The sequence below is a fragment of the Leopardus geoffroyi genome, chromosome A3, assembly GCF_018350155.1.
Source record: "Leopardus geoffroyi isolate Oge1 chromosome A3, O.geoffroyi_Oge1_pat1.0, whole genome shotgun sequence".
In the NCBI taxonomy this organism is placed as follows: domain Eukaryota; kingdom Metazoa; phylum Chordata; class Mammalia; order Carnivora; family Felidae; genus Leopardus; species Leopardus geoffroyi.
In genome coordinates this window covers 374124-392900 of record NC_059336.1, presented here as the reverse complement: position 1 = coordinate 392900, position 18777 = coordinate 374124, and the positions used below count along the sequence as shown (strand labels likewise).

At 50.0% G+C, this 18777-nt stretch overlaps 1 protein-coding gene across 2 annotated transcripts in view; it reads left to right on the top strand.

The window, feature by feature from the left end:
- DNAJC5 (DnaJ heat shock protein family (Hsp40) member C5) overlaps positions 1 to 18777 on the top strand; it is a 39224-nt gene continuing 20447 nt past the window's right edge. The window contains exon 1 of one of the 2 annotated variants that reach the window (XM_045443885.1): positions 1 to 270. The gene's annotated coding sequence lies outside the window, so the exon portion shown is untranslated. The remainder of the gene's footprint in view (positions 271 to 18777) is intronic. The other variant, XM_045443886.1, reaches the window with a different exon arrangement.

The window sequence follows — 18777 nt, the reverse complement described above, 5'->3', positions numbered from 1 at the left end:
CTTCCGGGGGCGCGCGCGCCGGTGCGGGTGCGTGCGTGAGCGTGCGTGGACGTGCGCGCCCCCGCCGCCTGTGCCGGTGCTGCTCCCGCGCCCTCTGCCGCCGCTGCCCCTGCCGCCGCCGCCGCCGCCGCCGCCGCCGCCTCCTCCCCCACCCTCGACCCCGGGGGTTCCCGAGACGCAGCCCCGGCTGAGGAGGAGCGCGTCGGCCGGCTGCCCAGCAGCGCCGCGGAGCTGAGGAGCGGAACGGCGGGCGGGCGGGCGGGCGGACAGGTGAGCTCGCGGCGGGCCCCACGGGCCTCCCGTCAGGCCGGGGCAGGCGGCGCGGGGCGCGGGGGTCTGCAGGGGGCGAGGGGCGGCGCGCCCGCAGCGGGAAGCGGCGGCGACCCTCCCTCCGGGCCGAGGGCGCGGGGCGGGGGCCGGCGGGGGAGGGAGCTTCCCGGGAGTGCTCGCCGTAGCGGCGGGGCGGGTGGGCGCTGCGGCCTGCGAAGAGGAGCCGGCGGAAAGGTGCGCCCACCGCGCGGCCCCGGGCCCGCGCGTGCCCTCGTCGGGGGCCACGCGAGGGGTCTGTGCGCGCCGAGCGGTGCCCGGGTGCCGCCGCAGGGCCGCGGTGGCGTCGGGGACGACCACATGTGGGCGCAGCGTCTCTCGGGGCAGCCCGCACTCAGATGGGGGTGGGTAGGTGGGGCCGCAGTCCCGTGGGGGCTCTCGGGTGTGTGCGACGCTTCAGCAGCCGGTCCCCCTCCTGCCCGATCGCGGGCAGCGCGCGGCCTTCCTCCGCCCCCACTGTCCCCGTGACTGACCTGAGGGTCTTTTGCTTCCCGGAGGGCGGGGGGGGGGGGGGGGCGGTGGCTAAGATGGTTGAGAACCGCTGGTCTAAGGGAGCCACACGTAATCTGGTCCCTGGGGCATTATGTCTATGGCTGAGGGAATTGAAATGTGTTCCTGAGCGAGCTCTCAGTTAATCTCTTAGGTTGAAATCATTTGGTTTGTAAAGGTAATAATAATAAAACGTTTTTATCAGTTTTATAAAGACGTTATTTTGCGAAGTGCTTTGTATTGTACTCTGAAGGAGACAGTATTCGGAACTCATCCGGTCAGGGTCTGACTTGTTTGTGTCGAGTGCTGGACTTCGAGCTCTCTTTCGTGCGCCCAGGAGATGGTTTCTCAAAATTCATTCAGTTGTGTCATACAGGAAAAGGAAGCAAAAGTTTCAGTTTTATTTTGTGTGGTTTTTTTTTTTTTTTCAGGTTAGATCTGATAGGGGACGTTTTAACTTGCTGGTCTTGGCCTAATAGTGCTCCGTTTGAATGTCCTAACTTAGTTGTCTAAAAAAACGACCTTAATGACAGAAACAGCTATATTGCCCCAGCTATTGACATGGTTGCCTGAAGGCAGTGCCCTGGCTGGCCCTTCCAAGACTTTATGTTCATTTATTTGCTTCTTTCTTGTGAGATGTCAAGCGAAGTTTCGGGTTGGAGTAATCCGTTAAACGGGAGATGAAGTCAGAAGCCAGGATTCGAGGGTTTGGGGGAACCTTATCATCGAGTGTTCACAACTCTCCTTTCCCCTGTGTCAGTGTTCTCGGACTCAGGGCAGCTCCGGGTGGCACATGGCCAAACCGAGAGCCACAGGAGCTGCTTCTGGCTGGCCGACTGGGTGGCCGACCTGTGTGTTTGATACAGACGGCCTTGTGCCCCCACTGGTCATCGTGGTTCCTCTTTGTCCACCCGCGCAGGACGCTGAAGGAGATGTGTGGTCAGGACCCCCACGGCCTGGCCCCTTGGCCCCGTCAAAGCACAGCACCCAGGGGTTGTGTGGTGAGCAGACGCTCGGGCTCGCCGAGGCACCGGCTTCTCAGCTGGAAGGCGACCCTTATCGGGGAGCATGCCTGTCGGGCCTCTCCCGCGCCTCTCTGACCAGTCTCCTACCTCTGGCCTTCCGACTCACTCTTCCCCTGCCACAGCGGCCTTCTTGCTAGTCTCTTGGGAAAGTCATCTGCTGTGTCCTCCGGTCTGCCCAGAACACTCACTTCCTCCCCTTCGTGCTCCGAGAGGCTCGGCCCTCCCTGACTGCCCTGCCTAGAATTTCAACTCGCCACCTCCTGTTTCCTGTCTCCCTTCTTTCCTTAATTTTTCTTCAGCGCTTAGGTATTTTAATGTCCTGTGTAACGGATTTATTGTGTCGGTGTTTTACTGCAAGAGAAGGTCCACAGGGAGGCCGTCCCGTGCAAAGAACTGTTGCTGGCACACAGTATGTGCCCAGGAAATACTTGTTGAATGAATGATAGTGACGAGCTTAGCAGTTCTGTGCAGCACGCCGTCTGTTGCTTGGAAGGCATTGTGGGTTAGCACTGAACACCTAGAGGTCCTGGGTTCTGAGGGAATGCTGGCGAGCCACCTGCCCTTTGGGAGAGGACAGCCATCCCTGGAGAGCCTTTTCTGCAACTTCTAGCTTAAGTTATTTCAAAATGGGAAGTATTTAAAGTCGGAAGATCTGTAACTGATAATAATGCTTCCAGAAATTCTGTCTTTGGTTACTCCCCCTCCCCACCCCCCCCCAAGCCCCGCACATGCTGGTCTTAATACTTGGCGACATCTGTTGGTTAATTGGGCTGAGAGGTAGTAGTTGTTCCGAGAGCTACTTGAAGTGAGCTGTTCCTGAAGGCCTAAGCCCGGGTCTCGTTGTGTGACTGTGACAGGAGCAGGCGGAGTCCTGCTTTGTGCTTAAATGGCTCTGGAGCCCTTCACCTCAGGCCCCTATTAACTCAGAGTAGGTGCATTTTTGTGTGTTTCTGAGGGTGGTACTCTTAATTAAGGTGGTCGTGTCTTGGCCACTTTGTCCTCGAGTCCTCCTGCAGAGGTGGCCCTGTGCTCAGTTGTGAGCTACCCTGCAGCCCTTACTTGTTCCCAGAACTCGATTTAGGCCTTTTGTCCCGGTTGCTGCAGCGACCACCTACCTGACGCCACCACGCAGAATCCCCTAACAGGCTACTGGACGGTGCCTGTTTAGAGCCTGAGTATGAGGTGCACACGCTGGTCCTGGGGGGTGGTGGGTGCTCACTAGGTGTTGAGTAAATGACTGAATTGCAGGGGAGCTAGGCAGTTGTGATAAGGTGGAGTTTTATCGAAGGTGGGAGTTTGCTTCCAACGTCAGAGAACAAAATGAGTGTGGGACACCCAGCAGAATCACCCTTGAACATTCCTTCGCTCTCCTGTGAAGTACTCCGGGCGGGGTTTGGAGTATACAGTGCTGTCAGCAAACAGCGTCCCGTTTTCCAGTAAAGAGACAGACCCCTGTGTCTTCTGGGGACTGGTATCCAGCTTGGTGACCAGTCCTTTGCACAAGTGGAGAGGAGGCTCTTAGCTCTAGTGGTGCCCTCGTGAGTGTCTAGATGCTCTGAATAGCGGTTGAAACTACGGTACTCCTAAAACGAGGCTTACTCTTACGCTCTGATTGGTTGGTTAGATCTGAGCATTCTTGGGCTGCAGGCACCCCTCCTGCGGGTCAGCAGAACCCGTGCTAGACTTTTCCTTCCTGAAAAGGACAAGACCGGGCTCGCGTGATTAGGGGCCTCCCTAAAATGGGGGTAGTGGTACCTGCCCTGCCTGCCTGTTTGGGGAGTATGCGGGATGATAAGTGAAAGGTGTCTCATCAACTGCTTCCTAAATAGAAGTGACCAAGGTGCTGAAAGATGGTCACGGTCCTGTTTTATGAAAACGCTAAGCCTAATTTCAGAGAGGGCAGTGCTGTGCCTTTACCATCCTGACACCAGGGCCAGCCCTCAAATAATGACATCCCCTGAAGAAGATTAGCAGCTAGTCCGTCATCGGTAGCTTGGGAAGATTTAAGGATTAGATCAGCAAATGGCCTGTAGTTTGCATTCTGTCGTTCCTTGGTGTTTGCGCTAGTTTTGTTGAATGCCTTGCATGCTTGCCAGCGAGCGTCCTTAGAGCTGAGACTGCAGAGATGGGGTCCAGCACCTCACTCTCTAAAGAGAGAAGTGTCTCATGGCACCAGGTGTGGGTTGTCCCTGAAAATGCCATCTTAATCCGTGTTCTTTTTAAGGACTGATCCGTATATACTAAAAGTTCACTTCATTCGAAACTATTTTGCGTTGTTCATGTATCTTACATAAATGGTTTTATTATTTTTTATTTCAAACGTTTATTTATTTTTGAGAGAGAGAGTGAGAGTGTGCTCGAGCATGGGGGTGCAGAGAGAGAGGGAGACACAGTCCCAAGCAGGCTCCGTGAGGCGGGGCTGAAACTCTTGAAGCGGGGCTCGAACCCATGAGCTGTGAGACCATGACCTGAGCCAAAACCGAGAGTCAGAAGCTCAACGGACTGAGCCATCCAGGTGAAATAAAAATTGTTTCTTTCTTTATTTTGAGAGAGAGGAAGCATGCATAAGCAGGGGAGGGGCGGAGAGGAGAGACAGAATCCCAAGCAGGCTCAGCACCATCCGCGCAGAGCCTGATTGCAGGGCTTGAACTCACAAACTGCAAGATCATGACCTGAGCTGAGATCAAGGGTTGGTCACTTAACCCGTTGTGCCACCCAGACGCCCCTAAAAATGGTTTTTAAAGCTTAGTTCTGGGGGCACCTAGGTGGCTCAGTTGGTTAAATGTCCAACTCTTGAGCTCAGCTCAGGTAGTGATCTCATGGTTCGTGGGCTCGAGCCCCACTTCAGGTTCTGTGCTGACAGTGCAGAGCCTGCTTGAGATTGTCTGTCTCTCCCTCATTCTCTGCCCCCCCCCACACTCTTGTTCTCAAAATAAACAAATAACTTCAAAAAAAAACCAAATTTAGTCCTGTGGCAGAAACCCAACTAATGTTTTTAAATTGTGTGATATATTGTGAGTGATCAGTGAATGTCCCTTGAATGTGTAAGTGTGAATGAACCTTATTTGTCATCCTTGGCTGTGTGTAATTTTATTAGCCTTTTAATTTTTCTGCATTGAACTTGTATCAGCAAATACGGTGGTTGACGACATGGAGTGTGCAGTCCTTTGGAGTCTCCACTGCCGCGTCCTGAGGAGCTCTGTGCCAGTTGGTTATAAAACTGCAGCCCTAGGAGTCAGACGATTGGAACGCTGACCGGCCGCCCTGTCAGCTGTGCCCCACCCTGGCTATCTCTGGGGTGGCCGTCCCCTTTCTTAGAGAGCACTGTCAGTCCTGTCCTCGCTGGGTGGAGTAGACATGTGGTGCAGTGAAACCAACAGCACCTGAATCTCTGGCGTCTTGTAACCTTGCGTTGGTTCGGGGGTTGGGGGCCCAAGATCATGGGTCCTGCCTCAGACAGTCCCAGAAGAATGTAGAGGAAGGTGCTGGGCAGGAGTGGCTGGGCTCTGCAGAACAAGCGTGTATCACTGTCTCACTGTTTCCCCCCCCATCTATTATTGGAAGGGATTAGCAGCATAGCAAATGTTTGATTCTTACCTAGGCAGTCCCATTGAATTTTTCTTATTAAATAGGAGAGTCTTTTGTGAGAGGGTTTCTCTAGATAAATAATGAAAATTTTCTAGGTCAAACAGTACAGACTCTGTAATTTTTGCCACAGAGTATGAAGTTTAGATTCTCTGTGGCAATGTGTGTCTTTTCCTTTTCACTCACATGGGATTTTAACATTTTATATTTTGGTGCTCATGTAGCTACTGCTGTAGGGTTTGATGATAACAGTGTTTTGGTGTTTCTGTTATTGTTTTTTGGCCAGTTGCAATAAATTTTGGTGTGATAAGAATTTAGTTATAGGGGTTCCAGGGTGATTCTGTCAGTTAAGCACCCAACTCTTGATTTTGGCTCAGGTCGTGATCATGGTTTGTGAGATCAAGCCCCCCGTTGGGCTCTGTGCTGACAGCGCAGGGCCTGCTTGGGTTTCTCTCTCTCCCTCTCTCTGCCCCTCCTCTACTCATGTTCTCTCTCTCTCTCTCAAAATAAATACATATATTTTAAAAAAAGAATTTAGTTATAAATAAAATGACTTCAGTTATGAAAGAATTTTTAGGGGCACCTGGGTGGCTCAGTCGGTCGGTCAAGTGTCTGACTTGGGCTCGGGTCAATGATGTCAAGGTTTGTGGGTTCGAGCCCCATGTCAGGCTTTGTGCTGACAGCTCAGAGCCTGGAGCCTGCTTCGGATTCTGTGTCTGTCTGTCTGTCTCTGTCTCTGCCCCTCCACTGCTCACATTCTCTCTCTCTCTTAAAGTTTAATAAAACATTAAAAGAAAAAACTTTTAAAAGTACACGAAACCAACCAACATCTGTTTTTTAACTTAAAAAGAAGTTGTGTTGTGGGTAGAGATTTTTGCTGGATGAATTTATCTTATACTTTGAACGATGAGACTCCTCACATCTAAATCTAAAGTTCAGAATTTTTTTTTTTTAAAGTTCAGAATTTGTAAATGTGATCTCATGGTCCAGTTTTGTTTTGAGACGAAACCAGAAGGTCTACAGTTTAAGAATGACAGTTGTCTAGGAAGTATTTCTTAACTTGTCCGAGCAGTCACCCCCCCGTTTGAAACAGTATGGTTTCTCATGGAATGCACTTAGAGGACCCCCTCCCCCTGCCCCCCAGTAGCAAACCCTCTGAAACGGTCCTAACTGCAGTTGGGAACAGGCCAGTTTACATAATGTGCATCAGCTCGATTCCCAGGACGGCTTTGCATCGTAGCTGTTACCCAGTTTTACAGATGAGGAAATTGACAGTTACATACTTTCCCTAGTGTAAAGGTGTGGTATTGAAAAGAATAAGCACCAGTAATGCCACCAGGTGTTAGAATGACAGCAGGCAGAATTTACCCCTCTTAAAGTGCTGTTCCCTGTTGCGTCATCGTGCCCGTTGGGGTGACCCTAACTGAGTGCTGCCAGCAGCACCCTTCTTCCTGGTGTGTGTGCCCCACCCTGGAGTCCTCTGCCTCCCGGCTTCTTCCATAAAAATGTATCCGTGGAAAGGGTAACTGTAACATCCTCTGAGCGCCCTGTCTTGACAGCCAGCTAGGTCAGTCTGTCCAGCCAGCCACTAACATCATCTCGTCCTCGCCAAGGCCAGCGGATTGCAGTGCATACAAGTATGGGTGGCGTGGGCGTGCTCTTGACTGTGCTATAGCGTCTGATTCGCACCGTTTACTTGTGGCACATTTTAGGTGTTTATTATTTTTTAAAGGGAATTTTGTCTTATTTTTAAATTTCATTCGTTTGTTTATTTTAGTGTTTATTTTTGAGAGAGAGAGACTGAGCATGAGCGGGGGAGGGGCAGAGAGAGAGGGAGACAGAATCCCAAGCAGGCTCCAGGCTCTGAGCCGTCAGCACAGAGCCCGATGCGGGGCTCGAACCCACAAACCATGAGATCACGACCTGAGCCAGAATGGGACACTCAACCGACTGAGCCACCGAGGTGCCGCTCTCTTCTTTGTAAGTTTATTTATCTATTTTTGAGAGAGAGAGAGAGAGCGCATGTGTGCGTGGGGGAGGGGCAGAGAGGGAGGGAGAGAAAGAATCACAAGCAGGCTCTGTGGTCCCAGCGTAGGGGCTCAGTCTCACGAACTGTGACATCATGACCTGAGCCTAAATCAAGAGTCGGACGCCCAACAGACTGAGCCACCCAGGAGCCCCTGTGGCGTGTCTTAAACCGGTCACAGAGTCACAGCATGTTGTGAGGCAGATATGGGTAAGCCTGTCCATTCATCAGACCTGCATGCTGCACCCTGCAATGGGCCTGTGGTCTTTGTCCTGGCCTCTCCTAGAGTGACCACCCAGCTGAGGGACAGCTCACCCCGTCGACGGTGGTCGGGTGCAGAACTTGTTTCTGTGAACAGCAAACAGCTGTGTACAGCCTTACCTAATTAGATGCTGTGTTTTTAAAAGACAAATGACAAGGCAAATTAATAACGTGTGAATTTTTTTTTAAGTTTAAGATGGAAAAAGAAAACCCCTCTTACCTCTCAAATGCATGTAACAATAGTTCGTGCTGGTGTGCAAGCTGTGAGTCTGGAACGCTGTGAGCAGCGTGGCTCTCATCCCGCGTTGTGAACTTCGTCTGTGTGTGTTTGGGTTTATTTTTAACTACTGTAAAGGGTTTTAATGTAGTATCTTATTCAGATGAGGCTTAATGTATAAGAAAACAAGCTACTTGTGCTTAGGGTAGGGACAGATTGCTCCTGCTTGTGAAACAGTTACTGAGAGTTGGAAGCCTGGGGCTCAGTCAGTTAAGCATCTGCCTTCCGTTCAGGTCAGGATCTTGCGATTTGTGGGTTCCAGCCCCACATCAGGCTCTGTGCTGACAGCACAGAGTCTGCTTGGGATTCTCTTCTCTCTCTCTCTCTCTCTCTTTCTCTGCTCCTGCCCTGCTTGTGCTCACTCTCTGAAAATAAATAAATACGCTTTTTAAAAAATTAAAAACAGAAAACAGTTACTGAGACTTGGGAGTCAGACTTGCATTTGGATGACAACCCCACTGGCCCCTGCCAGAGTGACCTGAGTGGATGACGCGGCACTTCTGAGCCTCGGTCTCCTCATCTGTAGATCGGAGATCATAATAGTGATAACTGGTATTTATTGTGTACCAGGCACTGCTGTAAGCACGTGAGCTGGCTCACAGACGTACGATGCCAGGCTGTTTCCATTCCCGTTGGACAGAGGGGACATGGGGATGTTTAGGAAGTTGCCCGGGTTACTGAGCTCATGAGCAGCTGAGCCAGGTTCCAGCCCAGGCAGGTGACTTCACAGCTGCCCTCACGCCACCCAGTGGACCCGGTGCCTGTCCAGCAGACTTCTTAGGAGCATCTGGTGGTGTCCAGGCACGTGTGCCCCTCGATGCCTGCGCGTGGTAGTACTCCCTAGACTGGAGCTGGCACGTTGGTCCGGCTACAGCCGTGATCGCGAGTTCTCCCCCGCTGTACCCAGCTTCTGTTTGGAGGTGACACTGCCTCTGACATGAGGCATCTCTTACCGTTGGCTTAGCAGCAGTGTGTGCTTGTTTTCATTTTAGAGTCAGCGGGATCGTTGGCTTCTGGTTGTGGCTGCAGGCAGGGGTCACTGTGAAGCCACGTCCGTCTTACTTCATCGGATGCTGGCCATATCCACAGGGGACTTTCACGTTGGGCAGTAGGAGTCCGTGCAGGGAAGTCATGCCGGTTCCAGCAGGTCCCTTTGGGGATGTGTTCCTCTTGGAGACACACAAGGTACTGGGCCTTGTCTGTCGCGTTGTATGAACTCTCGCCCACTGGGCTTCAGAAAACTCCTCCTGGTAGGCGTTCATGAGAGTCCCTCTCTGCCGTGGTACAAAGTAGCTCCGGGTTCTCCTGCTCTGCCTGTGGACCCTCAGGCCTGGTCTGCAGAGAGCCTGGTGCCTGCGTAGGCTGACTGTGACGTCAATACCCTGAGACTTTAGGTGCTGTGAGGCTAAAACACCTACTACCAAAATCCCTGATGCTCACTACTTCATGAGAAATACTTTGTCTTCCAGGGTCTAGTTTTATGTTCAGATTTGGAGATATATTAAGGTGTTCCGGAAACTTTTGGTCCCGGTAATGGTTCTGGCCTAGAACCTTCTCCGGCATGGTGCACAGAGGAGCGCTTATGAGCTCCAGTGCCGAGAATGGCAATGTCACTTGTACTTGCCGGTCCCGTTCTGGGGGCAGGGGCTCTAGCTTGTCTTAAGCTCCCTGCACACAGAGGGCTGGAAGCTGTTGGTGCCGCGCTGGTGCCCTATTCCAGGGCCTCTTTTTGCGTTGCCCACATCCACTTCCCTGTGCTGTTTGCACATCAGAGGATGAGCGGGCCGGAGGGAGGGCGAGGCCACAAGTGGCAGGCGCCTGCAGGATGTGGCAGGCATTTGTTAGAGGACAGGTTCTCTCCAGGTTGATTCACAGGTGACCCCCTTCTCATGAGTAAAGTTTTGAGAACGTTCAGTTCCTATTCCTTCTTTCATTTTTTAGTCTCCTCACAGTTGAACACATTTATTGTGATTCTGCTCAACTTCTGATCTCCTTTTCCTTTTAACTTCTGAGCATCACCTAACTAAGAAAATCCTTATTTGGTTTCTGGACATAGTTACTACTGATAAAATTAATTCAGCATTTACTGAATGTTGTGCCAGAACCCGGGGCAGCTGCTCAGTTCGTAACTCGGAAGGGCTTCAGCACGAGGCTTGCTCTCGGCCACCACACCCTCTTCTTGCAGGAACAGTTGCCCAGTTTGGGAAACCCAGGATTCTGCTCGAGGGTGGGGCCCTGGGGCGAGTCGTCTCTGCTCTCCCTCAGGTGTCTGTCTGTTGCAACCTGCTGCCATCAGTCTTGTTTCCCGTGTTGGAGCTCAGGAGAGCAGAATGCCCGCTCTGTGGTGCAGGAGGACGCGGACACCCTCTCTGTGCCCAAGGGCAGTGCTTGCTGTATGGAAAACAGTGCTCTTTCCGTGCCTCGGGTTGGGCTGGGCCCCTCCCTTCTCTTACGCTCTGAGGCTTGGTGGGGAAGTTGGCTTTAAAGAAGGGACTCGGGGCGCCTGGGTGGCGCAGTCGGTTAAGCGTCCGACTTCAGCCAGGTCACGATCTCGCGGTTCGTGAGTTCGAGCCCCGCGTCGGGCTCTGGGCTGATGGCTCAGAGCCTGGAGCCTGTTTCCGATTCTGTGTCTCCCTCTCTCTCTGCCCCTCCCCTGTTCATGCTCTGTCTCTCTCTGTCCCAAAAATAAATAAACGTTGGAAAAAAAAAAATTAAAAAAAAAAAAAAAAAAAAAAAAGAAGGGACTCATTTTGCTTTTTATTTTCTTTCTTTTAAGGCTCGGCATCATTGTTGCTTTTTATTCTTCACGTCTTTTGTGGAGTTCCTATATTTCCAGTGACTTCAAGAATTCTTTACATTTGAAAATTATTTTATTTTGGGGACACCTGGGTGGCTCAGTTGGTTAAGCGTCCAACTTCGGCTCAGGTCATGGTCTCATGGTTTGTGGGTTCGAGCCCCACGCCGGATTCTGTGCTGATATCTTGCTCAGAGCCTGGAGCCTGCTTCGGATTCTGTGTCTCCTTCGCTCTCTGCCCCTTCCCTGCTCGTGCTCCATCTCTCAAAAACGAATAAATGTTAAAAAAAAAAAAAAAAAAAAAAAAAGGAAAGGAAAAAGAAATTATTTTATTTTTTTTAGTAGGCTCTATGCCTAACATGGGGCTCGAACTCACGCCCCTGAGTTCAAGAGTGGCTCGCCCTACCTTGAAATTCATTTTAGGTTAGGAATAAATATAACAGAAGACTGTAACATTTGGCATCATTTCTTTTGTGTTTTCCACATTTGTTGACTCTTGCTTAGAATTTCTTCCAGTATATAAGTGGAGTTAATTGGTGCTAATTTCTTTTGTAGTGTACGGATTTTTTTCTTTCAGAGTAGATAACAGATTCAGAGTTAAACCTTCAGATCAGTTTTCCGAGCCTCTCCCTGTGTTCTGAGTCTGTCCCAGCGCTGGGAGTACTGGCCCTCCCTGGCTCGAGGCTGGAGCTTTAGATCCACCTGCTTCTTGAATGTTCTTTGGTACTCGATTATTACCAGGTTCACCGCAGACCATAGATGAAAATTCCTGGTCTTTGGAACACCAGTTGTATCTCATGTTTTAGTATTTTTGTTTTTGGCAGGGTCTCTTGCGTGGGGTTGGGTGCAGAGTGCCGGAGGCAGAACAGCAGAACCTCTGTCCGCCTGTCCCTGTGGAACCGCCGTTCTCCGTAGCCCTTGTGCACTTACTCCCGTGTCTTTGTCCTGCTCCTTCAGCGACCTCTCTTTCACCTGAGGCTGTCGTCGTCTGTTCCTTCCCTTCTTTTCCTCCAACTTCTGTCTTCCGTTTACCTTCACTGCTGGCAAGGCAGAGAAATTTACATTGTGTCTTGTAACCAAGTTACTGTGGGTAAGTTTATTGTTGAAATCCATGGAATGGTTACATTGTATCCGTCTGTGAAAATCCTGTTTATTGTAGAGCCAGGGTCCTGTTCTCTGATTACAATTTCTTTCTAGAGTAGGGCCCCTCTCCCCTCAAGGTTGCAAACAGGCTCCCCCCACCCCCAACTTTTTCTTGGATTCTAAATTTTCACTTCCCATCATTTGGTGTATTATCTTTGTGGCCTGGAACTTTCCTTTGGGTACTTTGTCCTCCTACCCCTGGCCAGACAGTGGCTCTTGAGACTGCCTGTCCAGCCACATTCCTTATTTGACCCACAGTGTGTAGGAAGGCTGGACAGTGAGATGCATGGCAGCCATAGAGGCCTCTGTATCTTGGAGCAGTGTCCCCAGAGACAGTGAGAACAGAGCCCTTGGTTGGCCTTCATGCTGCTTCATGTCTGTGCTGAGTGACACTGCTGAGACAGGCTGTAGAGCCTGGGTTTGGTGGGTGCAGGAAACAAACTGAGGAGGTGTGGCTGGGGGTGTGTGGGGGGGGTGCTCCTGGGACTTGGGACTCTGGGTGTGACTGAGACCTTTGAAGTTGGCCTTTGTCTCATGCCCATGTTAACTCCAGATGAAGCAGATCACCTGTGGGTGAAGTCTTTAGAAGAAAATATAGCAGACTTTACTTTTGGCCTTGGGGTTGAGATGGACTTTGAACAAAAGCAAAAAAGAAAAGGGAAACAAAGAGATCATCATTTTGCAAAGGTTTGATACATTCAGTTTCATAATTAAGAAGTTGTGAGATCGGTTGCACAACAGTGTGCATAGAGTTGAGTAAGTTGGTAAATAAATTTCATGGTTTTTAGCACAGTAGAAAAATGTAAGAGGGGCTCCTGGGGGCTCAGTTGGTTAAGTGGCCGACTCTTGGTGTCAGCTCAGGTCATGATCTCTCGGTTCTTGAGTTCGAGCCCCACATCAGGCTCTGGGCCAGGAGCGCGGAGCCTGCTTGGGAGTCTCTATTTCCCTCTCTCTCTGCTCCTCCCCTGCTTGTTCTCTCTCTCCCTCTCTGTCTCTTTCCCCCAAAAGAAATAAGTAAACTTAAAAACATTTTTTAAAAATGTAAGCACTAGTGTTCATCAGTAGACATGGTAATAAATGAAAAGGAACTAGGAACTAGGAACCTTTGTAGCATTTATAACCAGTAGAGGGTTGGTGTGCTGGAGGCCACAACTGGTGCAGCCCCTGGGGCACGGTGCAGCCGCCCTGCCAGGGGGCAGACCCCGAACCCCACACACTGCCCTGTGAGCGGTCCACACCGAGCAAGGCGCCCTTCTGCCCCCTGGTGCATACTGGGAATCCTGGCAGTGCCCATGACTGTGCCAGGGGGCAGGGGGCGGTGCTGATTGCTGCCGACCCCTGGTCGCAGGTAGCACCCCCAAAAAGTCGCTGCCAGTTCTCCGGAGCCAGAAGCTCCCCTTCCAGGCTTCCGCCCAGGCTCTTCCTAAACGGTTTGTGGTGAAGGACCAGATTTTTTTTAATTGCCAGTCTGTCAGAGACTGATGATACTTTTGTAAACTGCAATGAAAATGACTAAGTGGAAAAGTAAATTACAAACAAAACGTAAAATACAAACCCAGATTTTTTTCTTCTCTTTTATTTTTTTAAATGAGCATAGTAAAACTGACCTTTTTTTAATGTTCTCTGAGGTTTTTAAAATTTTTTTTTTTTGTTTTTATTTATTTTTGTTAGAGAGAGCATGAGCAGGGGAGGGGCAGAGAGAGAGGGAGACAGAATCCGAAGCAGACTCCGCACTGTCAGGGTAGAGCCCAGCTTGATCTCAGGGACCATGAGATCATGAGCTGAAACCAAGAGAATGTTCGACTATTTTTTTAGGTTCAAAAAACTAAAACTAAATAATGTTTAGGGAGAAATGCAAGGTAATATTTTAAAGCAAGGGAATAATAAACATTAATTCAGGGTAATGTATATGGGGAGAGCACAAGGTTATTGGCAATCTTCACATTCTTATTTATTTTTCATATTTATTTATTTTTGAGAGAGAGAGAGAGAGGCAGAGCATGAATGGGGGAGGGGCAGAGAGGGAGACATGGAATCCGAAGCAGGCTCCAGGCTCCAACCTGTCAGCACAGAGCCCGACGCAGGGCTCGAACCCACGAACCGTGAGATCATGACCTGAGCTAGTCAGACACTCAACTGACTGAGCCCGCAGGCGCCCTTGAAATCTTCAGATTTTTAATTTGAAGGATGGGATCGTGGTGTTTATCACAATGCATTATAACACACACACACACACACACACACACACACACACACACACACACACACACACGCACCCCATTCTGTTTGTCAAATGTTACATAAAAATAATTAGAACAGAAATAGCTTTCCTTTTAAGATGTTTTCACATCTGTTCTTTCACATCCAGAGCCGGCCTGTGCTGAGTTTCCCCCCAGCAGTAGGTTGGACTCAGCAGCAGCTCTTAACAAACCATGTGCGTGGGGCGCCTGGGTGGCGCAGTCGGTTAAGCGTCCGACTTCAGCCAGGTCACGATCTCGCGGTCCGTGAGTTCGAGCCCCGCGTCGGGCTCTGGGCTGATGGCTCAGAGCCTGGAGCCTGTTTCCGATTCTGTGTCTCCCTCTCTCTCTGCCCCTCCCCCGGTCATGCTCTGTCTCTCTCTGTCCCAAAAATAAATAAACGTTGAAAAAAAAAATTAAAAAAAAAAAAAAAAAACAAAAACCATGTGCGCTGTGCTGCAACTGCGTCCGGAAATGCAGGGGTCCCAATACTCAGCTCTTTTCCCTGAAGGCCGCTGAGTCTTCTGAGAAGCAGAGACATGGCCCACGAGGACAGGGATTTTTGTCTCTTTCATTTATTTTGTTCACTGATAAATCCCCAGCTTTGAGAGCAGAGCACGGCGTGTCACTCGTGCTCCGTCAGCCTTAGCTGAACGAGTGAACACAGACGCGTGCCCACGGCTCAGGACGGCTCTGCTGTGCGTGTGTGGAGCAGTGGCCAGGAAGAGGTGTGTCCACAGGGCTCAGGGGTCCTGGCAGGATCTCTCCACAGAGAAGGGGGCAGGGTGGTTAGAGAGCCCCGGTGGTCCGTGGGTCTGCCTTCGAGCAGGTAGGTCTGCCGGTCAGGCCCCGAGGCCCAGTGGACGCGGTGGTGGGAAGATGCTGGTGGTGGGCGGGGCTGTGGCCAAAAGGGCCTTGAAAGGCAGGCCAGGGGGCTGGGATTTGATGTTGCCGCTCTTGGGGGGTCGGGGAACAGAGCTGTGCATCACCGACACCCTTGCAGCAGTGGGGGAGGGCAGAGCACGTGTCTTCCAGCAAAGCCTCCCTCTTTCCTGGATTTCTGCCTCTGTGCCTGGTGATCTCTGACCATCTTCGAGCTCGTCGTTCCTGCCCACATGAGTGTGCCTTCTTGTCTGCCCGGTCCTTGTGTCCCATCTAGCAGCACAGACCGGGGTGCGCCACAGATTCGCGAAGCACGTCCCTTTGTTTTCAAGGGCGTGATGTTACTGAAAAAGGTCCAGCCTGAAGATGCTAGTCTCCCCTCCTGGAGTGAAGACCTGGGCAGCGGACCTCTGGTGGCGCTGTAGTTGCAGGAGGCGGGGCTGCGCTCCCGCCCTTGAGGGTGGGTCTCAGGAATGCCTCGACATTACTTCGAACAGGGTTGGGGGAAACCAGCCGGGGCGCAGCTGCTCCAGACAGCAGGCGGTGAATCCCCACGTCGTCGCCCGCAGGGAGTAGAAAGACATCTGAAAGGCTTGGACGCGGTTGAAGACTGTTCACCCAGTCAGCAGGGCTGCGCCGTCCCTGGATCTCAAGGTTGGGTCCCCGTGGCTCTTCCATGGGCTCTGCTCGTGGTCTTGAGCGTAGGGCTGCCTGCCTGCGCCAGCTGCTTGTTTCTTCTAATCGCTAAAGTATACCTTCTCTTCATAGAAAGTAAGGAAAATGAAGTATTAAGACAATACCTTTTTTCAAAAGTTGAATTTAATTTAAAAAACCACAAGGGGCTCCTGGGTGGTTCAGTTGGTTAAGTGTCCAACTCTTGGTTTTGGCTCAGGTCGTGATCTCCTGACTCGTGGCTTGTGGGATTGAAACCCAAGTCAGGCTCTGGGCTGACAGTGTGGAACCTGCTTGGAACTCTCTCTCCCTCCCTCTCTCTGCCCCTCCTCCCCACAGGTTCTCTCTCTCAGAATAAATAAATACACTTTTAAAAAAGGAAACCACTGGGGCACCTGGGTAGCTCAGTCAGGTGAGCGTCCGACTTTGGCTCAGGTCATGATCCCACGCTTCGTGAGTTTGAGCCCCACGTCGGGCTCTGTGCTGACAGCTCAGAGCCTGGAGCCTGCTTCAGATTCTGTCTCCCTCTCCCTGTGCCCCTCCCCTGCTTGCACTCTGTCTCTCTCTCTGTCTCTGAAAAATAAATAAATATTTAAAAACAAAAAAAAAAGGAACCCACAAAACTTCATTATTTCCTTCTCCCCTTAACTGTTCTCTCGTATTTGGCCTTCCACAACTTTTCTGTTTGCCAGTACCCTTCCTGATGCATTTCCCAATATCACGGACACTAAGTGAAATAAGGTCTTTTCATTTACAGTTTGTGTTTTAGTTATAAGACTGTTCCGGTTGAACATGGAACTTTCAAGAGTGTGCGTTGCCTGGGAGTGCCGGGGTGGCTCAGTCAGTAAGCATCCGACTTCGGCTCAGGTCATGATCTCGAGGTTTGTGGGTTCGGGCCCCGCATCCGGCTCTGTGCTGTCGGCTCGGAGCCTGGAGCCTGCTTCGGATTCTGTGTCTCCCTCTCTCTCTGCCCCTCCCCTGCTCGTGTTCTGTCTCTCTCTCTCTCTCTCTCTCTCTCAAAAAAAATAAACATTAAAAAAAAAAAAAAGTGCCTGTTGCCTGGCAATGTTTACTTTCTAACCAGAACGTGAACTTTTGAAATGTGTGTGAAGTGGTGTACAAATTTAAATTGAATCGTTTTTATGCTTGGAAAGCATCTATTTCATCTTCTGACTCAAAATATATACCAATTTGAGTAATATTCGTGGCAGCTCCTTTTTTCTCTTAAAGGGACAGAGTATTTTTAGGGTTTGTGGTTACAATCTGTGTTAAGAGTAGCCGATAGACACGGTGGAAAGGGTGGGGGCGTGATGGTGTCCAAATGAGAGTCTGTTTGTAAGATAGGCAGCCTGTTCTAGATGATTGGAGAGTTTTATGTTCCGTTTTGATTTTCTTATGTAATTTGCTTTGGGAACAAATAGCCTTAATTACAACAGCCGCTTTTCTAAACACAGGTGAAATTGACATACAGTGAAATGCATAGATGTTAGTAAATTTCAGGGAGTTTTGGTGTATATATACAATTGTGAAATCACTATCCCAATTAAGTTATAGAGTATCTCTGTCATCCTAGAAGGTTCCTTTTACTGTCCATAATCACTTTCCTGGTTTATATCACAACAGATTGTTTTTCATATTCTTAATCTTTTTGTAAATGGAATCATTTTGTATCTAGCTTGTCTTACATAATATGTGTGAGTTGTTTTTTTTTTTTTTTCCTTAATGTTTATTTTTGAGAGAGTGCGTGAGCTGGGGAGGGGCAGAGGGAGAGGGAGACAGGGTCTGAGGTGGGCCCTGTGCTGACAGCAGAGGGCCGACAGGGGAGCTCACCACCTGTGAGATCGTGACCTGCAACTGAGCCACCCAAGCGCCCTGAGGTTTGTCTATTTTATCGCTTGTGTCAGTATATTACCCTTTTTTATTGATGAGTCATGTCCCTATAGAATAGTCCTTTGTTGCTGGCCGTTTGTGTTCACTCTTCTTAAAGCTAACGTAACAGTTCACATGCGATGGAGGAACTCTGACGTCAGGCAGGTGCAACCCTCTGTCCTCCTCCTTTCCCAGATGGACCCTGTGTGTGAGGATGTCACAGACTTTATAAACTGTGAAAGTCAGGATTGGTGTTTTTTCGCTTTCACCTTTCATATATATATACTTTTTAATTTTTTTTTTTTTATTCTTTATTTACTTTTGAGAGACAGCGAGACAGAGTGCAAGCGGGGGAGGGGCAGAGAGAGAGGGAGACACAGAATCCGAAGCAGGCTCCAGGCTCCGAGCCGACAGCACAGAGCCCGATGCGGGGCCCGAACCCGTGAACCTCAAGATCCCAACCTGAGGCCGAAGTCCGACACTTAACCGACACAGCCACCCAGGCGCCCCTCATATATATTTGTAAAAGACAGAAAGGAGGGGTGCCTGGGTGACTCAGTCAGTTAAGCGTCCGACTTCAGCTCAGGTCATGATAGCCCCACATTCAGCTGTGCACTAACAGCACACAGCCTGCTTGGGATTCTCACTCTCCCTCTCTGCCCCTCCTCCACTTGCTGTGCACACTTTCACTCTCTGTCTCAAAGTAAATAATCTTTTACCTAGATACTTACCAAAGGCTCCATTCCTTCCTGAAAGTGCTAGTTTCTGATACCGTTTCCCTTTGGCCTAAGTAACTCTTTGGCATTTATTAGAAGTTAAGTCTTTCTCTTGGTTTCTTTCCTTCTTTGTGTTTCTGAAAATGTCTTTATTTCACCTTTGTTTTGGAGGGATGTTTTTTGCTGCAGATAGAATTCTGGTTGGATGGGTTTTCTATTTTAGCCCTTTAAAGGTGTGCTCACTGCCTTCTGGTTCCCATTATTTCTGATGAGAAGCACGTAATTCAGATGATTGTTCCTATGTAATATGCCCATTTTCTCAGTTTACAAGATTTTCTCCCGATCTTTAGCTTGCAGCACTGTGATTATAATGTGCCTCGGCAGGATCTTCTTTATATTAGTTTTATACCCTGCAGCCAGAATAATCTTAAAACATAAGCTGTTTTTGTTGCCTGTTGCCATAAACTGTATTAC